The following is a 15,753-nucleotide window of genomic DNA, read 5'->3' as shown; positions in this document are numbered from 1 at the left end:
TGGCTTCTTCCTAGGCACACCCTCTGTAATTGGGTGTCTGCTTGAGCCTGCAAGGCCCAGAGAGTGCTCCAAGCAAAAAAATACACAGAAAAATCTTCCAAAAGACAAAAAGTAAATAAAAGGAAATCAAATACAACTGTACCCGCTGTCCATGGAAGAGGGGTGAGTTCTTCTCTCGCACCTATCCCCTGTCAAGGCTCCCAGCAGGGTAAAGAAAAAAGGAGGGAAGAAAGCGGAAGGAAGGCAAGAAAAAGCTATAGAGGAAAGATGGTCCACAGATCTGCCCCGAATGACTGCCAAAAGCAGCAGAGAAAGCTCCTCCTGCAGCCTGCACTGGTCCAGAACAGCTCCAGAAGCCACCACGCAGCCAGAAACACGTGCAAAAAGGTCCAGAACAGCAAAAGACAACTTCGGGCACCTGCAATGGAAGCTATCAGATTTGATGGGGTCCCTATGTCACTGACCTAACTTATCGTGACCATATTATGCTCCAACATCCGGATGGCTCTCTATCAGCAGAGAGTTGAGGGTGCGGGTAGGTAGGACCAATGTTGGATTTGCACGATCTTTAGGCATTTCTCAAGAGATTGCCCAAGTAAGAAGGAAAGGCCCAAGAAGCCTTTCAGTGTGGTCCCTTCTCAAAAGAGTGTTCCTTTGGCACATCCGGTATCTATTGCTGCCCCTCATTGGGTTGCAATGAGAGTTGGCATACCTCCAATGATTTCTACAAACCAGGAGGCCCCTTCTCTCGTAGATCAGAATCCCTCCCCCTCCCTATTCTCCTTTCAAGCAGTCCCCCTTCCCCTTCAGCACAGTAGGTAACTCTTCTTAGTTGAAGGTCTAGGGTGGCCCGTGGCTCTATAGCCTCCTTGCACGTAGGGATCTTAGGGACTTCGGCATTTTTGGTTTAGAGGGACTCTTTCCCTCTAGCTGATTATGAGACTTCACAGAGTTTGTGCCCTCCACCTTTGTTGACATTGTTCTTCCAAATCAAACTCATAGAGCATCCACTTCCATCGGTTTGGGGGGTCCTTTCCCCTATGGTCTTTCCTCCCCTCCACTACTCACAAGATATATACTTCACAAGAGGGTTTTCGTGGGTAAAGTTTTCCAATCTAATTCCTCCCTAGATGAGGATTATTAGCTGGAATATGCAAGGCCTTGGCAATGTTTCTTCTCCATTGCCGAAGGCAGCTGATATGTAATCAGCTTCCTTCAAGTGCCACTCGAGGGTCTCATTGTCATTCCTTTTATTCAGGAACTTAAATTCGATGGTAAAGACTGTGCAAAGTCAGGTAAATTGCTTTTTGGTCACACTTTTTGGTCTCCTTCCTTGGGCACTAGTGGAGGAACATGCACTTTAGTTTAAGATTCATTTCTCCCCCTTGTGGTTGATGTGGCATCATCACCCTCTCTTTACTTCATATTGGTGAGCATTATGCCCCCACTCAGCTCAAATGGCCGAAAGAATTTGTTCTAGAGTGGACTTCATGGTTGTGTAGACACTATAGCCAAAGCTTCTTGGAAGACCTTGATTCTCCCCACTCTCTCAATATCACTGATCCACATTTCCAATCAAGGCCTTACTTTGCAAGGTTATGGCCAGAGGGGTTTTTTCAGGACATGAGCCTTGGAAAGATTCCTTTATTCATTGCATATAGTCATGCTCCCCCTCATCGGGTGGTGATTGGATGGACAATGCTAGGTGGATCTTTACCTCGTGGTGTCTTAAGATTCCTTCCTCCCCTCTTATGTCTGCTATCTTGAAAGCTTGGGGCAGCTTCAAGATAATCTTTGGAGAATCCCACTCCCTTCACATGAAGAGATTAATTGGCAGCTTATCATGTGGAACAACCTCATACTTGATGATCATGGCAAGCCTCTTGTTAGTTTTGGTTATACGTAAGTCCAGATGAGAAAAGAGACCCGCTTCCTCTATGGGCTCTTGGAAAGATTTCAAAGGGTGAAAGAAGAATTGAGCAAACTGATGTGGCCTTACCCTTGGACTCAACTCCCATAGATGGACGAGGTTCAAAAGGGGATGCTTTTCGATCGTCAATTTGGGGTCCAGATCCACAGATAAAGACATCCTTGTGGACGTTGTCTTTTAAGCATGCCAGAGTTTTGGGTCATGTGGAGCACAGTTTCTTGACCTCATGCTAGTACCTGGACCCAAGCCTAGAGAACATTTTCTTGGGTTTAGGATTTGGCTTTTAAGGAGACGCTCCTTTCAAGTGTTTACATTGGGACCCTAAAGAATGGGATTGAATTAATGTAGGGAAGAGCCTCCCTTTCTTCAGACTACACAGTTAGTTATGATAGGAGGTTTCAGCTCAATCTTAAGAGCTGGAAGCCCACCAGAGCTCTTCATTGGGAGAGTTTCTGATTTCTATAGTCTTGCATGGAGAAGGATCACTATTATTTTGCTATTCATGGAAGGATTGCAGTGAACTTGTGGAGGACATGGAACTTGATGGCTCCACTACCCTCTTCCCATGCATCCATGGATCCCACCCCTCCACGGCTCACGCTAGGGTTGTTGCCCTTCCTTATGACGTCTCTCCATACCTTTTGGACATTCATTTATTGGGGAGAGGTTTTTTCAGGTCGTCTTTTATACCCTTGAAATCACAACTATGGTGCTGCAAGCTAGCCTTTTAGCACTTGGCTCCAAGATGATCCTCCTCTCACCTTTCTCATTGGGGTTCGACCCAACAAAGGAGGATGGATGGGTCACTTCCTTATCTATCAAGTTTCCTAGTCTTCCACAAGTTTACCACCAACTCTTGGCCGCAATTGGAGCTGCTTTTAGTTTGGTTACAAGGGTCCCTCTTCTCTTTAGTTTGCCTTCTTCAAGCACTCAGGACTGATGGGATCTCCAAAGTTAGGTTTATTATTGTTGACACTAATATATCCAAGGACTACGTTATGCTCCAACGACCAGATGGCTCTCTTTTTCGTAGAGACTTAATATTGCAAGCCGATAGGACTAGTGTCAAGTTGCATGCTCTTTAGGCACTTCGCTAGAGATGACCCAAAGAAGAAGAAAAGGCTCAAGAAGACTGCAAGTGGCATCTCCCTTAGATGGATGCTCCAGTGGCACCCGCTACACCTATTGCCCCTCGATGAAGATGGGTTGTTGTTAGAGATGGCAGAATTTCTGATTCAGTTCCAATAGATTAGAAAAGATTCAGTTGTTAGAGATGGCAGACTTTCCGATTCAGTTCCAATAGATTACAGTGCTCCATCTCTAGATCTTAGCTCACCATCTCACCCTAAGCAACCCCTCTCCTCTGGCACAACAACTTGATTGAGAGCCTAGGGTACACCCCCCCTTTTGCCACCTCTTGACGAGGGATTTTATGGACTTCGGGGATTTTATGGACTTCGGCTCCATTCCAACTAGTTAAGAGTAATACGTTTTTACTTTTGGTTGATTGTGGAACACCGGCCATGTTGACAAAGCAGGTCGACCCTCCACTGATTTGGGGATCCTTTCCCCAATGGAATTTCCTCCCCTTACTCCCCTGCATTACTATGGGTGATACTCTTTGCAGTGGGGAGTTGCTTTTGCCACTAGCTCGAGGAGGTTATTCCATGCTATTCCGACTTTCGATGAGGATTAGTAGCTAGAACATTTAGGGCCTTGGCACTGTTCCTCATCGTTTTCCTCATTGTTGCCGGAGGAAGTTGATTTGTAATCAGCTTCATCTAGGTGTTACTAGGGGTGGTATTTACATTCTTTTTATCCAAGAACACAAGTTGGACGGTAGAAACTACAGAAAGTCAAGCAAATTGCTTCAGGTCAGACTTTTTGGTTTCTTGCTTTTGGCACTCGCGGAGGGACTAAAATTTCAATTTCAGAAGCCTATTGAATGGACACGCCAGCATCACTCCCTCTAAAGCACAATGGATCTTACTTTTGATTTGTGGATGTAAGGTTGGCTTTCTAAACCTTTATGCTTCAATAGTAGAGAGGAATGTGCCTTGTTTTAGAAGAAATTGCTATATCACGTGCCCCCATTGCAACCTCTTGGATTATGCGGAGTGACTTCAACATGGTGAAGTTACCCTCATATACAAAAAGGAGGAAGAGAAGGAGGCCTTTACTCTTTTAAGAGAGCCACCTAGGATGCTTTATTTTTTCGATTCAATAGCAAAGATTCTTTGAAAGAGGATGCTTTTCATGCTATGTCTTCTTTCCTATTTTCTTAGTGAATATGAGATGTCATATGTCCATCCATGCACAGATTTTGATAGACTTTGTGCTGGTGATTGGGTGTTGGGTAGAGGTGGCACTATGTGCATTGTCCCAAGGGATCTCCACTTTAGGGCACTTTATGATGGCCTTGGCAATTTCGAAGCCACATATGCATGCCCATTCGATCAGTATCAGGATTCCAAATGATATGTATGCAGAGGAGGGCCTTTGAAAAGCAATGTTTCTAATTTGGGTGTCTCATATGCAGGGTGGTGTGCCTTTACCTTCAAACATGGAAGTGCCCTCTCTTGTAGTAGTGATTTTTATTACTCCACAAGCTAGTACTATGAGACACGAGATTTTGAGATGTGAGATTAGTATACGTCAGCAGCTAGCAATACAATAGAGGAAAGAAAACAGAAGCGGCCTACAAATGCTTGGATTCAAAAGATTCTTTGCTGAAAGCAAGGGTTCAATAGTAGGCACTTTTGGATCAGAAGTTGAATATGCCTTGTAGTCCTTTTGGATTCACATGAGAGGGAGAGTCAATGAACACTTCTCTCTACTCTTGGCCCTACATAGGATAGAGAAAGTGGTTCTTAGTCGATTGACTTTGACGAGGTTTTACAGTCAAATCTTGAGGCCATCATGCATATTGCTTCAGATCTTCATGCCTGCCTTCATTGTATATTGTGACACCTACTAGAGATGATGCCAACGATTGCTTTTTTGTTCCCCTTCACAAGGGCAAATCTTTTGGTCAAATGGGCTGACCTCTTTCTATTTATTACTTTTTGGGGACATGCTTGGTGATCATATCACCTCATCTCTACGAAATATTTGGGACTTTGGTACTTACACAAAGGGTCTCATTCATCTTATCCCAAGGGGGAAGTGTAGAAATTTGGTTACCCAATGGAGAAACATAACTCTCTTGGGCATTGCGTATAAAATATTGGCTAAGGCAATCAGCTTGTGGTTGCATCCCCTTCTCCCACATCTTATTCATGATACACAAACTAGTTTTGTGCATAGCTAGAGCATTTCTAATACTATACTTTCCTTTTGAGAGGCTTTGGAGTGGGCTATGCAAAGTCTTGGATTTCGAGAAAGCTTATGATAGAGTAGACTTGGGTTTCTTGGAGGGCGACCTGCTGCGTTTCCGTTTTTCATATGCTTGCATCAAAGTGGTCTCCTCATTACACAGATCAGAAGCCAAGTGCTTATTAACCAAAGGGGTTAGAGAAGTGAGGCTTCAAATTTCCCAATTGGTCCACAAGGGATGCCTTCTTGCCCCTTTCTTGTACTTATTCGTGGCTAAGCCATGAGCAAAATTTTTAGATCACAGACAAATAGACTCTCCCTCTTTCACGACAGCCTTGGATTTATTTTCCATTGCAGTAGATGCACATATTAAGTAGAATAAATCCAATGCAAACCAAAGGGCTGACCGTGGTTCCACATGTATTCCGAGAGGTGCCTCCAACAGATATTAGACTGTAAGCTCAAGGTAGGCATCTCTCCCCCATAGAACAATTCACTCCTCTGTTGGAGAGAATCAAGAGGAAACTCCTCTTCTGGGGTTCAGCTAGTTTTGAACTTGCTTCTTTTTTCGTTTTTTCTTTTTTTTGCAAAGAAAAGAACCTTCTATTAATGCTTGAAAGACTCCATACAAAACAGCAGCCCTGAAAGTGCTGAGCTCGCCCCCCGCCCCCCCTCCCCCTCACCCGCCGGTCACCCCACCCCGCTGCGCCCTCCCCTCGCCTCGCCTCGCTCTCGCCCCCCCCCCTCGCTGCTCTCTCTCGCCCTCCGCTCCGCTCCATCCCGCCCCCCTCACTGCTCTCCCGCCCCGCCCCGCCGCTCCATCTCCCCTCACCCCCGCCGCCTCCACTCCCCCCTTCCCCCTCGCTCCTTCTCACCTCACCCTTGCCGCTTCCTCCTCACGCCTCCACTCCCCCCTTCCCCTCGTCTCAGCCGCTCTCTCACCCCCCCTCCGCTCTCATCCACTCCGCCCCCTCCGCCCCACCTCGCTTCACCCCACCCCCCCCCTCGCTTCGCCTCACCCCCTCCCTCCCCCGCTCTCACCCACCAGCCGACTCCTCTCACTTCACCCGCCCCCCCGCCTCCATTCCGCTCTCCCCGCCCCCCGCCTCCATTCCGCTCTCCGCCCCCGCCACCCCCCCCCCGCCCTCCCGCGCCCCCCCGTTTTTTCCCCGCACCCTGCTCCCTTCACCCCGCCCTCCGTTCCGACCCCCCCGCCCCCTCACCTCGCCTCACCCGCCTCACCCCCAGGCTCCACCTCCCGCTTCGTCCCCCCTTTTTTGGGGTGGCAGCCTGTTCATACTCCTCATCGGAAGCTTGCAGTTAGTCTTGGCGGTATGGCGGCCCCTCGCCCGGATCCGGAGGCCCAGTCGGACTCTCCCTCTCCAGATGCCTACCGCGTTATCCTGACAGAGCGACAATCATCTCGTGTTCAGGAGGTTGCCATTGACTTTGCGCGTACCTCTGTTTACGGTAGAGTCATTGGTCACTCCCCCTCCAGGGTAGCCATCAGGGACTGGCTCCAGTCCACTCTCCTGCTAGAGGATGGGCATATTGAGGAGGTGGCCCTTATGGGAAGGGGCATCTTCTGGCTCAAACTCTCCACTGAGAAAGCTGCGAGCAACCTGATTGCCAGTTCCCCCACCTCGGTGGATGGGAAGATTATCATGATAGTCCCGTGGTACCGTGGATTCAGCGCAGCGGAGTTCGATGCTCGGTTCCGTATACCTCGACACCCAGTGACACTTGTTTTTCCAGGGCTTGCTGCAGAGTTGCGCCCGATTGTCAGGGACTTGGGCTCCCATTTTGGTTGGGTTATGCACGACACCTTTGCCGACGCGGTGACCACGGCAGGAGCCCCCCGAGTCCGAGTGGCTGTGGCGGATCCTGCGACTCTCCCTGCTGTGATCGAGATTGTGACAGGTGCCGGCAGCATCACCCAGAGCATGATAGTCACCGGACAGCCAGGTCAGTGCCTGCGGTGCCACGGCTTTGGGCACTTGGCGGCTGCTTGTCCACGTTTCGCCAGCTCGTCTCGACCCCCCCCGCCCCCGACCCCTCCGCCTCCACCCCCACCCCCTGGACAGCCACGCCAGGAGGAGCCGGGACAGCAGGAGTCTGGCCCAGAGGTAGTGGGCGGTTGGACCGAGGTTAAAAGGAAAAGGGGAAAGAACAAGAAGACTTCGGATAAAGGCAAGGAGGCAGAGGTTACCCTTCCTGCAGCAGCACCCCAGAGACCTGTCAGGCAGCCGCCCCAGGGGTCTGGGAGAGCTTCTTCCTCGACGGCAGCCCGCCCTCCACAGCCTCAGTTCCCCCTCTCTCCCGTTCCCCCGCCCCTTTCCTCCCCGCCCCAGCCCCCTCCCCAGTCTCCCCACCCCCCCCGTCGCCTGACCCGCAGCTTCAGTCCCCGCCTCCTCTTCCTCAGTCTTCTCTTCCTCCCTCTCAGCCCCAGTTCCAGTTGCACCCCCATCCCCCCCCCCCCCTGGTCCCCCTCGCCTCTCCCGCAGAGTTAGCTGCACCACCGGCTTCCCAGCCGAGTGCAGCCCCCGCTCCACCTCCTCCACCCTCTCCGCCAGTCGCCTCCGTGGAGTCAGAGCTGCCTGTCCCTCAGCCTCCTCCCCCTCCCCCCTCGTTGGCAGGACACCCGGAGTCTACACCACCAGTGGAGCAGGTTTCCCTTCCCGCTAGCCCCTCAGTGGCAGACTCAGTTGGGTCTCAGCTCCAGGAGAGAGAGCTTCCTCGAGACTTTTACAGATCTGGCCCCTGGGACTACCTGGATGTGGCCGACCTTGGGACCTTCCCGGCTTGTCTCGACATCAGTATTTTCCTGCTCCGCAAAGGGGCGGATGGGAGGATTGGTGCCTTGGCTCCCAGGGATGGCCCTAGCTTCGCATTCACGTTCCTCAGCGATGGCACCGAGACCTGGACAGACGACTCGGTTTGGGAGGCTCTCAGAGAGCAGACACACGCCCAGGTGTGCTCCTGGATAGGCCCGTCCGGTGGGCAGCTCCTCGAGACTCAGTGGTCCGAGGGCGATGTGCGCTTGCGGTGGCGTTGCGCCGCCAAACGCTTCCGACTGATCGTGATCCTCCGACCTCCCCTGTCATGGCCTCTCCCCCAGGATGTCAGAGCTTGGTCCCAGCAGAAACTCCGAACCTTCTATGGGATGACCTCTTCAGAGATCTCGAGCTGGATCGAGAAAGCTTTTGCTCATGGCACCAAAGGCCTCTCGCCTTTGCTGAAGGTGTTGAAGAACGGGCAGGACGACCCCATCTCCCCCTCCAAACCTTCTCATAAGCGGCAGCGCCTCCATTCCGATATGTCTGGTTCCTCTTCGACTTCGACCGCGAGCAGACAGCTGTTCGCAGCCCCCCATCCCTCTCCATGAGCTTACACCTCGTATCCTGGAATGTGAACGGGTTTCACTCTTCTGGCACCCGTGGTCCCAGGAAGCTCATGCTGCGGCAGGAACTTCAGCCTGCAGTGATTGGTCGTTTGGATGTACTTTTGCTCCAGGAGCACAAGCTTTCTGCGGCTCATTCCCGTAGCTGCGGGAAGGTTCTCCCTGGACGGTCCTACACTTATTGGGAGCCCTCGATCGGCGCTCAGGGGAGGAGTGGGGGTGTTTGTACTTCCGTGTGCGAGCAGTTAGCCCAGGGAGTTTTCGGTCACGGCACGATTCCTGGCCGAGCCCTTTGGGTAGGCCTGGACTTGGAGGGGTCCAAAATAGGCATCCTCAACATTTATGCCCCCACAGACCTCCGTTGCAGAGCCACCTTCTGGAGGACACTTACAGGGCTTCTTCCAGACATGGACTCCTGGATTGTTGGAGGAGACTTCAACAACCTGGAGACCTTGGAGGACCAGCAGGGCAGAGGTCCGGAGTTCACAGGTATGGCCCAGGCAGAGCAGTCAGCTTGGGACTCTTTCATCTTCGAGACGGGAGGGAGGGACAGTTGGAGAGACCCGTCCTTCCGGCGTTGGCACGGGAGCCTGGACTTCTCTTGGGGCTTCCGCAGGGAAGGAGGCAGACGCCTGGAGAGGCTTGATAGATTTTATGTCAGTGATTGGGCCATCAGCAGAGGCGGCCAGGCGGGTATAGTTCCAGGGACGACACTCTCCGATCATGCGCCTGTGCTCCTCTCCTTAGATTTGGCAGCCCAGACCCTCCCCTCCCGATCATGCAGGATTCCCGACTCCATCTTCTCGAGGGTGGACGTGCGCAGCAGCATATGCAGTCTTTGGGACAGAGATTGGGGGGAGGGCGTGGATCTGGTAGACTCAGTCGCACAGGCTCTGCAGGAGTCTAGCCAGATCTGCCAGCTCGCAGCTTTACAGGTTCGACAGGATTGGTGGGGCAGAGAGAGAGCTCTTCGGAGGGACCTCGCCTCCATTCAGCGACTCCAGCAGGCTTCCCCGGGTTCGGAGGAGCTACGGATCCAGGCCCTTCGAGCCAGAGCCCTCCTGGAGGAGATATTCCAGCGTCGTTCCGAGTTTTCCTTTCACGCCTCTCGCTCCTTTTGGGCCCGAAAGGGTGACCGGATGTGCAGGGAGTTCTTCAGGACGCATGGCCAGAGAGCTGCAGGTGATCAGCTTCGGAGTCTCAGGACAGCGGATGGTCACATCGTTACGGATCCGGGGGAGGTCCTGGGGTTGGCCACTGACTTTTACAGGACCCTCTTCCAGCAGGAGCCGCTTGCCCCTCGTGCCAGTCGTGCCCGTGAGGAGGTGTGGAGGCACATTCCATCCCTGGTCCAGCCTAGCATGCAGGCGACGTTGATGGCGCCGTTCACCTCGGATGAGATGTTGGAGGCCTTGATGGCTATTGACGGACAGAAGTGCCCAGGTGAGGATGGGCTATCCCGAGCTTTCTTTACCTCCTTCTGGGACCAGATCCATCAGCCCCTCCTTGCAGCTCTGCAGGGGATTTTCAGCAGCGGTCGGATGCCAGAGAGCCTCTCCTCGGGACTGATTTGCCTCATCCCGAAGGGAGGAGATAGACAGGAGATTCGCCAGTGGCGTCCGATCACTCTCCTTACCTCTGCCTACAAAATCCTCGCCAAGATGATCAGTGCCAGAGTTCGGCCTCTACTCCCAGACCTCGTCCATGACACTCAGACAGGCTTTGTCCAGGATCGCAGTATCCTGGATAACGTCTTCACCTTTTCAGAGGCGGCGGAGTGGGCTCAGCACAGCGGATCACACCTTGCCATTCTACTTCTCGATTTCGAGAAGGCCTATGATCGCGTGGATTGGTCCTTTTTGGAGGGGACTCTGGAGCGGCTAGGTTTCCCGGCAGGTTGGATTCAGGGTATCTCAGCTTTGTACAGGACAGCGTCTAGCAGAGTTATCATTGGAGGCAGGTTGGGCGAGCGCTTTAGCTTGGAGAGATCAGTACGTCAGGGCTGCCCCCTGGCTCCTTACTTGTTTCTCTTCTTCGCTGAGGCCATGACTTACTACCTTCAGGCGAGGTCCACAGGGCTCAGGGGTATTCGCCTTCCACTCCGGGAGGACACGGAGCTCTTGGACTCGGAGTACGCAGATGATACAGCCCTTTATGTCCAGGACGACGAGCGGATGCTAGAGAGGGTGCGGATGGCCCTGGAGGTTTTCTGTTCGGCCGCTGGGGCGAAAATCAATTGGAACAAATCCGTTGGTTTTCTCACAGACCCTGGGGCGTGCTCTCAGTGGGGGCGATTTCTGGGCTTCAGATGGATTCCACGTGGACAGACAGCTAGATACCTTGGCTTCCAGGTTGGCCTAGACATCACACCAGCTCAGCAGTTCCTCCCGGTGTTAGATTCCATCCGACGGATGCTGGCTTTCTGGAGCACTGCTAAGCTCTCTCTTGCAGGTCGTGCCTTGGTAGTCAACCAGGTCCTCCTAGCCACGGCTTGGTATGTGGCTTCCTGCTGGTGCTTCTCGAGATCCAGCGCGGCACAGCTCAGGAGGTTGGTTCGGAACTTCCTTTGGTCTGGGGAGGATGGTCATAGAGATATCAGAGCCAGGGTTGCGTGGCAGACAGTCATTCTTCCACAGGCTGAGGGTGGCCTGGGGGTCATTGATCCAGAGCTTCAGAGTCAGGCCTTGTTAGGCAAGCTTGTTGGCGGAGATTTGGAGTGAGATTATTCATACCCTCAGAGGCCAGTGGGACCAGATTCAGGGAGACTCCCGGGCCGGTCAGGAGAAGTGGAGACGCTTCCTCCGGACTTGGGACACACAGGGCCTCTTCTTCGAGCAGACTACGCAGGGCCTTCGGTGGCACTACTCACCACCCCGATGGCTATTCGCTCATACTCGTTTTCTCCCTCCGTGAGAGGATGGTTTTCTATTTTGCTACTTGTTAGGGCTGTGTCCGATTTGTGAACGCAGCCCGTCAGCTATAAGCTGACCCCTTGTATCTTGTTCTCAAAGTAATATAATTAGCACTGTTTTTTCGGAAAAAAAAGAAAGTGCTGAGCTCAGAGCCTGTGAAGAAACCTATGGATTTTGTCCAGTTGATCGGCGCACCCGAGGCCTCACAGTATATAGCCAGGGCTCTCCTGACTTCTCCAAACTCGCTATGGTGCCCTCTACATAAAGGGTTGTGCCATCGGCAAACTCAGAGTCCCAGCAACTCCTCCTATCTGATTGGGAGCCTCAACCTTGTGAGGCCCACCACCTGTGATCTCAAGTAGTAGCCCAAAGCCTCAAGAAGAGAAAGGGAGCAAGGGGGCAACCCTGCGGACAGAGCGAGAGAGAGGAAAGGCCTCGCTTGTGTGTCCTCCGATAAGCATCTGACTAGAGCTCCCTGCATAAAGCGCAGAAACTCCTTTGATCCATCTGTCTGACAAACCCAATCTCCCCATCGTACCATCTAGGAAAGACCCTTCCACCCTGTCATAAGCCTTCTCGAAATCCAAGAGGACGGCATGGCTGTGACTCCTCCCTGCACCAATCCACTGCCTCCCAGAACGTGAAGATGTTGTCCAGGATGCTACGCTCCTAAATGAACCTGGTCTTTGTATTGTGAATGATGTGAGTAAGATGGGGCCGTACCACAAACTCAAGACCTTGGCGAGGATCTTGTATGCAGTAACGAGTAAAGTGATCGGTCTCCACTATCAAATGTCAGGCCTATCTCCCCCTTTCAGGATCAAACAGATCCACCCCCTGCTCAGGGACTTGGGAAGGGAGCCCACGTCGATCTCCTGGCAAGCTAGGCGGAAAGGAGTGGAGATGATATTCTAGTAGTTACGGAAGAAGGCCGGAGTCAAGCCATCCTCGCCGGGACACTTTTGTGTCGGGAGAGCCTGGAGGGCTTCCCAAAGCTCCCCATCTGTGAAGGGCTCCTCCAGACTACTGCTCAAATCCTACGAGACTATTGTTGGAACGTGATCCCAAACTACCTCGTGGTCAGGTCTAAAATATCTTGCGGATCAGTGTGCATGATGCCTTGCGGATCACGAAGACGTTGTAACTGTGTGCCTGCCGATCAGGGCCCAGTGTTCTGAAAGAACTCCTTCGTCATTCTGTCCCCCTGCTATACCCACCGGGCCCGGGAGGGAGAACTCAACCCGCCAACTCTCCGTGTCTTGGAGCTCAAGGCGCGCGCTCTCAAACCTGCCACTAAGCTACTGGGATCCTGGGCCCATCTCCTTGAGCCTCTCTATGGAGGCGAGGTCTCTCCGCAGTGCCCACTCATGCTCTTAAAGAGCCCTCCTCGGCCTAAGGGCGCAACTTCTCACTGCTCCTCTGGATTGCATCGGCCACCCAGGAAGGCCAGCCCTTGCAAGGTGTCATCTTTGACTGCAGCCAAATCTCTGCCATGACTTGCTGAATCTCCTCGTCCTACAGGAGGTCCTCTGGGATGCGAACCCCCTTTTGGAAAAGACCCCGGTGGGACTGCTCTAAGTGGAGTACTGCTGGAGAGTGGTCTGACATCATGGTGCCTGCCAGAATCCCGGTAGAGCCGTCTCTGTGCAGTGCCCAGTCCCCAACGTAGAAGCGGTCTAGCCTCTCAACAATCCATCGTGTCTCCTCTGTCCAAAAGAGAAGAAGAGGCTGCCAGGTATCCTGCTAAACTTTGGCTCTTGCCACGGGTCTCTGCCACTGATCATGAAAATGAACTACTCCCAGGTGCTCCGCTCTGCTGCTCGAAGTCCCCTCCAACAATCCATGAATCTACATCCGGAGGACACTCTGTCAGCCTCCTCCAAAAGGCCGGACGGTGCTGCCTGCACACTCGGGCATACATGTTCAGTATCCCAATCCTGGACTCTCCCATCCTAACTCCCATCCAAACTTCCCGTCTTGGGATAAGCTCGCCTTGATCATAAACCTCTGGAGCCACTGTCTACGAGACCGAGATGCAGACGCCTCCGCTCCGTCCTACAGCAGGAGACCACACCTCCGGGCCTCTCCCCAAGAGGAGGTGGTGTTGTCGCCTAATGTCTGATGCTAAGAGCATATGCTCTTGAATAAAAAGAATGTCCACTGTCCGCCCTACCACTACCCTCTGCAACTCCTGTTGAAGGATCAAGTACTGCGGTTGACTACGAACACGGTTATGGAGCCCGTGCACGTTCCAACTCACTAAGGTCCAGCTCATGAAGATAGGGATGCAAAAAGAAAGGTTCTCCTGTGAGTGGGGGCCTGTTCCAAAAAGACTGCCTTATGTGATTTTGCCGGGGGTTTGGAGGGCGAGTAGTCCGTGTCTGTACGTCGGCTTAATGCCAATCTTCCATGCCCACTTTATCATGAAGGAGACTTCCACCCGGAACAACTCCGCACACTTTTGAAGCGGCCAGTAGTGTGCCTAGTCAACCTTTGCCCCAAGTGGCAATCTAATCACTCCTACAACCAAACCATACAACTCTATCTCCCGCGTGAAGCCCAGTTGAAAGTTCAACTTAGCACCATGGATGTGCCAAAGGTCCAATCCCTGTGGCCCCATCCACAAACAGGCCCGAAAGCGCTGCAGACAAAGGGCTAGACACAGAAAGAGGGATAGAGTTCCTCCAGAGGCACCTGACAAGGAGCAGCAATTGGAGCCCATACGTGGAGACCCACCCCCTAGTGGCAGGGGACACTGCTCAGCCAGGTGATCCTCCTGTGATGGAGGCCCAGAGTCCGCTTTCACCTTTGCATCAGCAGCGAGCCCCAAGAGCTCTTGATGCTGCGATGGCGGAAGCTGTAGATGTTAGCCATGTAGCGGTTGAGGAGGAGAGGATTTAGAACCCCGGAGAGCTTGATTAACAAGTGGGGCTAGTGGTCGCTCCTTCTCCCCCCCCCCCCCCCTTAGATTCCTCTCCCTCTCCACTCCCCCCCCTCCCTCCTAGATTCCCTTTGCCTCCTCCCCCCCCCCCCTTCGCCCCTCCTGCTATGGTCATCCTCACCACTCGTCCCCCTCCTTCTGCCTGTCCCCCTTCCTCCTCCTCCGCCCCCCTCTCCACCTCCTTAGTAGGTTCTTCAGCCTCCCTCCCCTACCCTACCTCGACACCCTTGCCAGCAGGCAAGGGTAAGGCAAGGGTAAGACAACGTCCCCTTTCGCTTCCTCTTCGCAGCATCCCGTCCCCTCTTTCCATCGGGGGGGGGAGCCAAAGCGAAAGGGCTCGTCCTCCCGATCAGCCGTTCCCATTTTCCAGCCTGGGCGTCCCTTACTGCGAAACTTCTGGAGATTGGGACCCTATAATTATCTAGAGATTCCGGACTCTTACCCTCTATCCCTGGAGGTAACGCTTGTGATCTTGCAGCCCAAGAAAGGGGGTTTGTTCAACGTAGTGGGCTCCCAGACACACCCAGTTTGGAGATTCCAGCGTGCCTCCACAGGGCTGGAAAAGTGGTCCCCACCCAGTGGTGTTTGATGCTATACTGGGAGATCACATCTCAAGCATAATTTTTTCGTTTTAACCTTGGTCTAGACCGCTTTTGAAGGGGTCACCCAAGGTGTCTGCGACTCGTGCTGCTCCTGCGTGGGGGGGGTGCTGGACTCTAGCCTGTTGACTTTGCCTACTCTTCTGGGGTGGGGGGAGGGTGCACTCGGCCTTGGCGGCGGGGGCAATCTCTGGCTAGGTGACTCATCTGTCTGCAATGGCCTGGTAACCCAAAACTCTCCACTCGTTGGCAATTCTAGGGTCTAAAGGAGGATCAACTCTGGAAGGCACTTTGGGCTCTCAACCACCAGTTCGATCCTGAGGACCCCGTCATCTCTTACCACTGATGCAGCCAAATCTGGCGGAGATTCCAATAGAGTGCCAAATGCTCGACCCATGGAGGGGAGGATGTCTCGATATTCCTTTGGGAGCCTTGGGAAGCGAAGCGTAACCGAAAAACTGGAAACATGGTGTGCCGCGTCCATGTCCTCCATTGAAAAGCCATCGTACCAAGGGAAGAGGTACACCAGATAAGGGAAGAGGTACACCAGATGCGGGCCAAGGAGGGTGGGGCTCTACTCCATGAGTGCCAAGGCAATGTTGAGCGAGCTCAGCTGAATGAGGAGTATGCCTCTTCCATAGATGGTAACCTCCTGA

The 15,753-nt window shown here is 53.0% G+C and overlaps 1 protein-coding gene across 8 annotated transcripts in view; it reads right to left on the bottom strand.

The window, feature by feature from the left end:
• LOC147891431 (uncharacterized) overlaps positions 1-15,753 on the bottom strand; it is a 122,729-nt gene that overhangs the window by 25,649 nt on the left and 81,327 nt on the right. The window lies entirely within an intron of this gene.

This window comes from Dipteris shenzhenensis, chromosome 18, assembly GCF_047967505.1.
Source record: "Dipteris shenzhenensis isolate YYH24624 ecotype China chromosome 18, Dip_SZ_1.0, whole genome shotgun sequence".
Taxonomy (NCBI): domain Eukaryota; kingdom Viridiplantae; phylum Streptophyta; class Polypodiopsida; order Gleicheniales; family Dipteridaceae; genus Dipteris; species Dipteris shenzhenensis.
This window is presented reverse-complemented; position numbering and strand designations above follow the sequence as displayed.